The sequence below is a fragment of the Colossoma macropomum genome, unplaced genomic scaffold (assembly GCF_904425465.1).
Source record: "Colossoma macropomum unplaced genomic scaffold, Colossoma_macropomum, whole genome shotgun sequence".
NCBI lineage: Eukaryota > Metazoa > Chordata > Actinopteri > Characiformes > Serrasalmidae > Colossoma > Colossoma macropomum.
In genome coordinates this window covers 90,539-100,688 of record NW_023494837.1, presented here as the reverse complement: position 1 = coordinate 100,688, position 10,150 = coordinate 90,539, and the positions used below count along the sequence as shown (strand labels likewise).

Below are 10,150 nucleotides of genomic sequence, written 5' to 3'. Positions count from 1 at the left end.
ATAAAAACAACCAAAAGGCGCGTTTTGCGAGCCTCACAGCTCCATCAGGCTGGTTGGTTCTGGGGGAGACTGTGCAGGAAGGCTGGAGGTTTTCCAGAGAGGCTCATGGGGGACAGTGTGTGATGACTTGTGGGACATTGAGGATGCACAGGTGGTGTGCAGACAGCTGCAGTGTGGAGTGGCTCTCAGTGCCCTGGTACCAGCCTGGTTTGGACTTGGAACTGGACCCATATTGCTGAATGAGGTGGAGTGTGAGGGGAACGAGACGTCCCTGTGGAACTGCAGATTTCAGCAGTGTGGAGCGGATGAATGTGGACACATGGAGGATGTAGGAGTTGTGTGTTCTGGTAAAATGCTGACTGACATTCTTATAAATAGTGTAAAGACGTAGCTTATCGCAGCTGTCATTAAAAAAAAAACAAAAAAAACAGGATTGCTCACAATGTGAAAACTGACATGAAGAAAGTTCATAAAAGCAAAGAATATGAATTTATTTTTCGACTTATCGCTAAAAAGATTCTGTTCAGCTTTGTTCGTATATAATATGTAACACAAAGTTGATTCTGAAATACCTCCAAGACTTAATAGTAAGCGTCCTTCTCCCACCAGAGTTTAAAGAGATCAGACTCACTGAGGGCTGTGAGGGGAATCTGGAAGTGTTCTACAATGGAACCTGGGGTAATGTGTGTGTAAATGGGATGGATGAAGAAACAATAAGTTTGATCTGTCAAGAGCTGAACTGTGGAAGATCTGGCAGTTTGAGCCAAACCAAAGCAAGAGTGGAATCAGCTCCTAACTGGCTGGATAATCTGAAATGTAGGAAACATGACTCCACTCTGTGGCAGTGTCCATCTTCACCCTGGGGACAGAACAACTGTGATAATCTAAATGAGGTGGCCCGCATTACCTGCTCAGGTAGGCAGTTTCTCTCTAGTTGATATTACCATTACTAGAATTATTTGTGTCTGACTGTAGACATAAAAACTACAGCAGAAATGAGGATCTGAGATTTGTGAAATGAAATTGTTAGGTAATCTGTATGATTTTGTGGTCTTTCAAGTTATATGTGAGAATAAAGGAGTTAATTTGTTAGTAAATAAATTATGTTTTTCTGTATTAACAGGAGGGAAAAAACATTCTTTGCTGCAAAACCATCTGAAATGCTCATTTCCTAACCAGAGTCAATGCTCAAGTAAGGACACTCAAACACAACAGAGTTCAGAGTTTGAAAAATGAGATGATGTGCTAAGGACAAGTGTTCCTGCAGTCTAATGCTCAGTGCAGTCAGGTCCCTAATATTTGAACGTCAACAAAATTGTTATTATAGCTTTTCACTACATCATATTGGAGTTGAAATTAGACATTTAACTTTAATGTAGGATACTTATATACAAGTCCAGTAAACGATGTAGGAATTACAACCATTTTCATACATACCCCCCAATTTTAGGGGCTAAAAGTAATTAAACAAAAGGCTGTTCTTCTGATCAATGGCCAGGTGAGCATCACACCACAATATTTCACATACATGTAAGTGTAACGCTACTCAAGAACAGAAAGACGCTCACAAATCTTAAAAACCGAAGTTGATTTAATGAGAGAACAGTCAGATGAAAAGACAGACTCAGGGCAAATCCAAAATCAGAATCCAAAAAGCCAGGCAAAAAGTCAAAAACCAGAAAATACAAAAATACAAGCAACCAGAGCAAAAGGGCAAACACATAGAGCAATATCCAATAACAGGCAGGGAGTTCAAAAACAGAAGTCAGGAAACCAGTGAATGGCAGTACCTCACAATGCAGATGTGTGTGATTGGTGGAAGGAGTGATATCATCGGGATTGGAATCATGGGAAATGGAGTCCTGAGAGTGTTAGGCAAGAGAGGAGAACCCGGAAGCGTGACAGTAAGCAAATAAAATGTAGCAAAGAGTTGATTTCAAGTGTGGCATTTGCAATCAAAAATACACAATCTGATTTGTGGCAAAATTAACAATTTAGTATATTCTTAAAAAGAAAAAAACACACTGGTGAGTTCAAAAGTACCAAAGGGCCTGAAAGACCATCGAAAATAACTGTGGAGGATGACCAAAGAATTGTTTCCCTGGTGAAGAAAAACACCTACACAACAGATAACCATATCAAGAGCACCATCCAGGTGGTAGGCATTTCTGTGTCCACAATCAAGAGAGGACTTTGCCAAAGTAAATGCAGAGGATTTACCACAAGATGTAAACCACTGGTAAGCCTCAAAAAACAGAAGACCTAGTTCAGGTACAGTACAGTACCTTGTACATCTTATGGACAGATGGGAAGAGATACATATGGAGAAAGGAGAGAACTGCAAATGATCCAAAGCACATTACCTTATCTGTCAAGCCTGGTGAAGGTAGTGTTATGATGTGGGCATGTATGACTGCTGATGTAATTGGTTTATTTGTATTTATTGCTGATTTGACTACTGAGAAATGCTGTTTGATGCATTCTGAAGAGTATGGGGCTATAATATCAGCTCAGGTTCAGCCAAATGCTTCAAAACTCATTGGACAGTGCTTCACGGTGCAGATGGACAATGACCCAAAGCATACTGCGAAAAGCAACCCAAGACTTTTTCTAGGCAAAAATTGGAGAGTTCTGCAGTGGCTAAGTCAGCCATCTGAATTCAGTCCTGATGAGCATGCATTTCACTTAATGGAGGCAGAACTAAAGATGAAACACTCCAAGAACATGTAGGAAATTATGACAGCTGCATTTAAGGCCTGGCAGAGTATCCCAGGGAAGAAATTCAGCACCTGGTGATGTCTATAGTTTGAGGTTCCAGACAGTCATTGACTGCAAAGGACTGGCAACCAAGTATAAAGACATGACAATTTCTGATTGTTTTTTTTTTTCAAATACTTTTGAGCCCCTCAAATTAAAGCTGAACGTCTGTCAGATAAATTATTTCATTAATTTATTTCAACTCCAATATGCTGTGATAGACAGCTAAAAATAATGCTGATGTCCAAAAATTTATAGATGTGACTGTACATTCTTAACTGTTTTTCAACCTCATCTAAGCTTCAATTTTGTGATTGTTCACCCCGAATATTTTTCCCACAGTAGCAATACATACATACTGATGTTTTCTATACTATACATTGTTGTGAGTTTTGAAAATGCAGTACTTATCACTGCTACTGTGTCTCTTCATGTGTGATGTGTGTGATGTAGAGCACCTGCCTCTCAGACTGAATGGAGGAAATGGAAGCTGCTCTGGGAGGCTGGAGGTGTATCATAATGCTGAGTGGGGCTCCATCTGTGATAATGAGTGGGACATCAGAGATGCTCAGGTGGTCTGCAGGCAGCTGGGCTGTGGGCCGGCGCTGAGTGCTGATGGGAGTGCTGCCTTTGGTGCTGGTGAAGGACCTTTTTGGCTGAACAGAGTGAAGTGTAGAGGGAATGAGATTCACCTGTGGGACTGTCCTCATTCCCTGAAGAACCACACTGACTGCTCCCACAAGCAGCACGCTGGAGTCACCTGTGCAGGTCAGAGGAGTCTGCTAACTTGCAGTATTGTTAATCTCATCAACATTTTTCTACTGTAGTTTATTATGGATAGACAATAATGTTCAAATAATGCTAAAAAGCCTAGGAAGGGCTTGTACAAAACACAAACAAGGAAGTTAAAAAAGTGAATAATTAATTAAAGTGATTTAAAAAAACAGACAATACAAACATTAAAACACAAACACAGTGGTTGGTGTTTCACATTATTATCATATGCATATTTTACATATACTGTTTCTAATTACTATGTAGTTACACATTAACAATGGATGCAAAAGTAATTTTACTTCTGTCATGTGTTCTTGTTTGGTTATCTTACCATGTGATGACACAAGCATACTACTGTAGTGAGATAAATGCTAGTAAAGTTGTCATTTCCTGTGCAGATGCAGTGTCAGTACTCTCATAGTATAGGTATTTATACAATTACCGGTACAGTCAGAAAAGTTCACTGTATTATGCATGTGTAATTACATAAAAGAAAATGTACTATTACAAGTATGAAGACATCCTTGTGTTATTACACAATCTTCAATTGTTTCTTTAACAGTGAATACATCATTAATTACATTGTTGTTGCATGTATTGTTAATGTAAATACATAGATATTAGAGACACAAAAAGGTTGTTAGTGTAAATAGTTCAGAGTTTGAAAAATGAGATGATGTGCTAAGGACAAGTGTTCCTGCAGTCTAATGCTCAGTGCAGTCAGGTCCCTAATATTTAAACGTCAATAACGTTATTGTTATTTTAGCTTTTCACTACATTGAATTGGAGTTGAAATTAGACATTTAACTTTATTTGAGCATACTTATATTCAGGTCCAGTAAAAATGTAGGAATTACAACCATTTTCATACATACCCCTCAATTTTAGGGCCTAAAAAGTAATTAAACAAAAGTCTGTTCTTCTGATCAATGGCCAGATGAGAGTCACACCACAATATTTCACATACTTGTAAGCAGAGAAAATGTATAGAGTTGATTTTGAGTGTGGCATTTGCATTTGGAATCAAAAATACACAATCTGATTTGTGGCAAAATTAACAATTTAGTATATTCTTAAAAAGAAAAAAAACACACTGGTGAGTTCAAAAGTACCAAAGGGCCTGAAAGACCCGGTGCAGATGGACAATGACCCAAAGCATACTGCAAGCATACTGCAAAAAGCAACCCAAGACTTTTTCCTAGCAGAAATTGGAGAGTTCTGCAATGGCTAAGTCAGCCATCTGAATTCAGTCCTGATGAGCATGCATTTCATTTAATGAAGGCAGAACTAAAGATGAAACACTCCAAGAACATGTAGGAAATTATGACAGCTGCATTTAAGGCCTGGCAGAGTATCCCAGGGAAGAAATTCAGTTTAGTTTGAGGATCCAGATAGTCATTGACTGCAAAGGATTGGCAACCAAGTATAAAGAAATGACAATTTCTCATTGCAGATGAGTTTTAACCCATTTTTGAAGTTAAGAGAGTTGCAGTTTTTTACACAAGGTATTAGGCAGCTCCACACTGAATGTCCATGATGAAAGAGTGTAAACCAGGGGTGCTCAGTCCTGGAAATCTGCCTCCCTGCAGAGTTCACATTCAACATACCTGCAGCACCTAATAGTCAGATAGCACTGAAAGCCTTCATTGTCTGGATCAGGTGTGATGAATTAGAGTTGGAGCTAAACTCTGCAGGGTGGTAGATCTCTAGGACTAGGATTGGGCACCTCTGGTGTGAACTGTCCTGTGAACTAGTGTGATGTCCTTAAACATCTTGGTGGAGGTTATTAAAAGATCCCGTGGAATAATATTAGACTTGAAATGCACACTGGACGTTGTTTTCAAAGCAGTTAGAAAGGAGGCAAAAGGAAAAAATATATATAAACCAGCATGTCGCTGCTGTTGGACGAAAACCTCGTATCTCCATTCTTGTCGTTTTTCAGTTTTTGAAATGATTTTAAAATGCCTGTTGCTCTTTACATTGTGTGTAAATTTCATGATGACTGGACCAAAATAAATGACATAAAATGACTTGGAAAAAGGTCTGGTTCCATTGACTTATATTAAAAGTAAGGTAGGTTTTCTATTTTTCCTGTAAAGTTATCATTTTGGAGATACGAAGTTTTCCTCTGACAACAGTGATATATTTGAAAGTGGTTAACTTCATACACTTTAAGTATTTGAGGGTTATGAAAGAGTGAATGAAAGCTTATGTAATAATTAGCTGAAGTGACCATTCAAACAGAACATTCTGAGCAACATGTAAACAGCTGATGTTGCTTTGGAAAGTACTGGGCCAGATAATGTGACAGAAGTAAAGATAAATCAATGGGTAATATGAGTTAAGAAGTGTATGTAAGTGTATTTGTCAATATTTCTGCTATTTGTTTGAAATTAAGGAAATGTGGAGTCAGACCTGGATAATTCTATGGGTATTATGGATACAAGCCCAGGGCCCTCAGCCAGTAGAGGGCTTGAGCCACTAGTAAAGCGAAACCTGATACTGAGACAGAGTAAAATGTGCCAATTTCCAAAGCCAAATATAAAGTGTCAGCCACCCAAGTTAAAGATAAAAGTTGCATCATCCTTTTAGGTGGTGATCTGTGAACTGTCAGCTTCCACACATAAAGTCATTAGATGTAAAAAAAAAAAGAAAAAAAATAGATGCCTGCATTTTCAGTATACTTTAGCTTAGGTGGTTTGATGGTTTGGGTATTTTAAGTGGTTTTAATTTTTAAGTTTTCTGTATTTTCTGTCTTTATGAATATTTCAACAGTCTGATTTTCATTTTTGTCATATTTATTGAGCTGAACACTTTTCTTGCCAAGTGGGGAAATATGCTTTAAAGAGAAGTCTTACATTGTTTTTGTTAAACTGTGCTCACGTTAATGTGTGAATAATTTTGCTATCATTTTGTCTCAGTGTGTTATAATGGTAACATGCCATACTGTGCTTAGAATGCTGCCATCATGGTGCTGCAGTTTTGAATGTTCCCATGCTGTATGTCATTGTAAGAGAGTCTGAGGTTGTAACCCTCTTGTTCCAATACAGCTCTTATAGGTAACTTGTATAATTTCTAAAGAGTTTATGAGTTGTATATCTAAAAGCTAATTACAAACTACAACTGTATCTTTATTTATCACCATAATAGTTTTAATGTTTTTTTATGTTTGTTTAGTTGTCTTTGTGTTTCTTTTCATGAAAAGCAAAGGTGAGGGCAACATACAGGCTGAGTTGAGCTCAGTCCTGAACGAGCTATAAAGAGTGGGGCTGGGGATTTAGGGTCTTTTCAGGCTGCAGGCCCATCCTAACCAGAGGAGGACCATCCTGGAAGCGGCTCAGTATGCTGTTACTCAGCTTCTCAGCTGGTGCAGTGTGTCATTCTGGTCTCAGTACTGAGCTCAGGTGGCACAGGCTGCAAGACAACAGCACCACTGAAACTGCAATTATTTCCATTCAGCAAAATGCATCTCTCTGTCTGAAAAGGTCTCTGGCCAGAGTGGCTGAAGTGAGATTAACTCTCACACCAGACTAGTTTCCCCATGAGTGACCACAATGGTAATATTGAAAGTGAACTTTCAAATAATAGAAAGTGAACTTAACTTTTTTTTCTTACAGACTTATCTGTATCCACCACTGTTACAACCAGAGTAACTACCATTACCATCACAGGTACTGTTTTTATTCATTTCGGTGATTTTTTTTAACCTTTTCTAAGTGTAATGTTTCATGAAGTTTCCATTCTGTATTTTTATTTCCAGCTGGTCAAACAGAGAATGAAGCAGTTACTCCTCTACAAACTCCATCACCAGCTGTTTTATCCATCTATCCAGTGTCTCTCCTGGTTCTGGGAGTGCTGCTCTTCCTGGCCTTAGTGCTTCTGGTTGTGCTGTTTTACCAGAACAGAGTGCTCAGGAGAGGTAGAGAGATTCAGAGATCATCTACAATCCACTTTCTGTACATTCTCTAAACATCATTAGCCCTTCAGTCTGTCATCAGTCTTCTCTTCTACTGAACTGGCTCCATGTTTCTCTCTGTCTCCCTCACAGTGCTCTCTAAGAGGAAGTGTAAGACTCTGACTGAGGCAGTCTATGAGGAGATCGACCAGAGACTCATTGCTAAGAGAATGACTAAAAAGGGTAAATGATGTAAAGTATTCTACTGGAGGCAATCCTAATGAGCTCCCAGTGATTAGAGAAACGTTTATTTGTCCCTTTTATGTCTCCTTAAAAATGCTGTAGTTTGTAATCATGAAGGTTGTGAGAATTCCTGCCTAACATTGGTTAAGCTGGTTGCTGCAGGCTGGGAAGATTTTATGTAACAAGTAGCAAGAATGTTGAAGGTTAAGAGCTTCCTAAAGTTCCTAAAGAGATAACATAAATAAACATCTTTGTCAGTACAGTTAGGTAATAATGTGCAATTGGAACTAATTGTTCCTGGAAACATGTAAGATGGTGGATCATTCTCAGCACTGCAGTAACACTGACGGTGGTGTGTTAGTGTGTGTTGCGCTGGTCTGAGTGGATCAGACACAGCAGTGGTGCTGTAGTTTTTAAACACCTCAGTGTCACTGCTGGACTGAGAATAGTCCACCAACCAAAAGTATCTAGCCAACAGCGTCCTGTGGGCAGCATCCTGTGACCACTGCAGAAGGACTAGTGGATGACCAACACAGACTGTCCCAAATACTTGCAGAAACTTCATTTTGCATTAGTATGGAGCATAATAACTGGTATTATTTTGTAATAGCTGACCAGCTTAGTTGCTACAGGAGAAGACAACAATGACAACAAAGATGATGAAAATGGTGAGACTTTAACACAGCAGTTAACTTGCCGTCTTTGCTGTTAGTTAGCAATACATTAGCTATTAGCGGTTTTCAGAAATAAGTGACTGGACAGAGAGAGAGCCTCACATTCTTGGCTGGAGATTCCCCTCCCTGCCTGTAGAGGTCACTCTTTCCTGAGTTTTAATGGCTGACGGCTCACCTAAAGCTTGTTTTCTTTTTGCTCTCTCTATATATAGCTTGTACTTTGGCTACGGCACAGTTCACTGTGATTAATAGGAGCTTTTATGTGCTTTTGTTTGTCATTGACATTCTGAGTGCATTTCTAACAGGAAGTATCCTCTCTGAAGAACAGCATTCAGGATATGAGGATGTGGATGAGGAGCTTCTCTCAGGTAAGAGGATAAATATTAGAACTGTAATTAATTGTAAAAATGCTCAAATAATCAAATGAATCTTTAGCCAGGACTTGTATAGATTATTGATTTCTCTTCTGTAGCTGATTAAATCTGACACTCTCGCATTAGTCTTCAAAAAGGCTGATGACGTCCATGCATAGGATTTGAAATATGCATGTTTCTCCTGAAGTTTGAACATATCACAGTTACTACTCCAGAAATGAGCTTCTGCAAGAGCGTCAGGCTGATGGAGTGACGTAGAAACTAACTTTCTTCTTTCTCTTCCAGCAAAGGCTGTGAATGAGGAAAAGGCTGAATATTATGATGATGTCTCCACCCGTAGCCTGAAAAGTGGGTGCCTTTATAGAGATCACTTCATTCAAAGACTTTATGACAAGATAATTAACTCTTTGTGAAACATGTTTTGTATGTGATTTAGGTGAGGTGGGAACTAGAGACACTCCAGAGAACTATGATGATGTCATTTCTGCTGGACAGACAACGGCTAGAGAAGCAAGTGTGTTGCTGTTTTATAATTCTTGCATTGAAAAATCACTCGTCTGTACTGCAGCAAAGCAGCTTTGGTTTGGTTTGAGTACAATAAAGAAAGGTCAGTATTACGACTGATAGAGTAGGATTTACACATAGAGAAAATGATCAGAAACCAGGATAAATCAGGATTAATCTCTCTCTGCTATTACAAAACAGTGATAGCCAGTTGGAGACATCTGTTAAGTCACATACACAATAAAGCAGTTAACGCTCTCCTCCATGCATGTCCTAAAATATTGTGTTAACAGTGAGTTGCAGTGGAAGCTACTCCTTCCCTTCTCTATATTGTGGATATTGTAGAGTAGTTTGCATTTAGATGACTTCAATTCACCATTGTTTACTGTATAAAGAACTCACAGTTACGCCTTATCATGTGACAAAACTGTAAAAATCAAGCTTAGTGGCACCAAAACTGACATTTATTTCCACATTTTTACAGAGAACAAGGTGGAGATTTATGATGACGCCATTCCTGCTGGAGAGAACCTACACATTACAGCAGGTTTGTTTCTCGAAAAATAGAAAATTCATGTGAACATTTTGTGAACCAGCATCAGTTCAATAACAAAACCATATTTATTCTTCATGGTATCATAATTTTTCCACATATGTTTGTGCAGTGTACACACCAGAGAACTATGATGATGTCATCACTCCTGGACAGGATTTTGGAGATTCAGCAGGTGAGTCTCCTTTCTACTTTATTGAGGTGGATGTTTTTTTTTCTTGCTCTCTCACACTTCATTGCAGAGTGCTGTTAGTTAAACACGGATTTGCATCACTGTAACGTTACATACATGATGACCTACACTGCAGTGATAATGATGTACATATGGAGTGATATCATGCCTGTGTTTAAGATGTTTGTCACTTATTCAACA

The 10,150-nt window shown here is 38.8% G+C and overlaps 1 long non-coding RNA gene across 1 annotated transcript; it reads left to right on the top strand.

Annotated features, from left to right (window-relative positions):
• The first annotated feature begins 9,028 nt into the window (after positions 1 to 9,028).
• Positions 9,029 to 9,729, top strand: LOC118800285. Its single transcript, XR_005006216.1, has 3 exons — positions 9,029 to 9,068; positions 9,157 to 9,234; positions 9,709 to 9,729. It is a non-coding gene; the product is annotated as an uncharacterized LOC118800285 (long non-coding RNA).
• Positions 9,730 to 10,150: the final 421 nt, after the last annotated feature.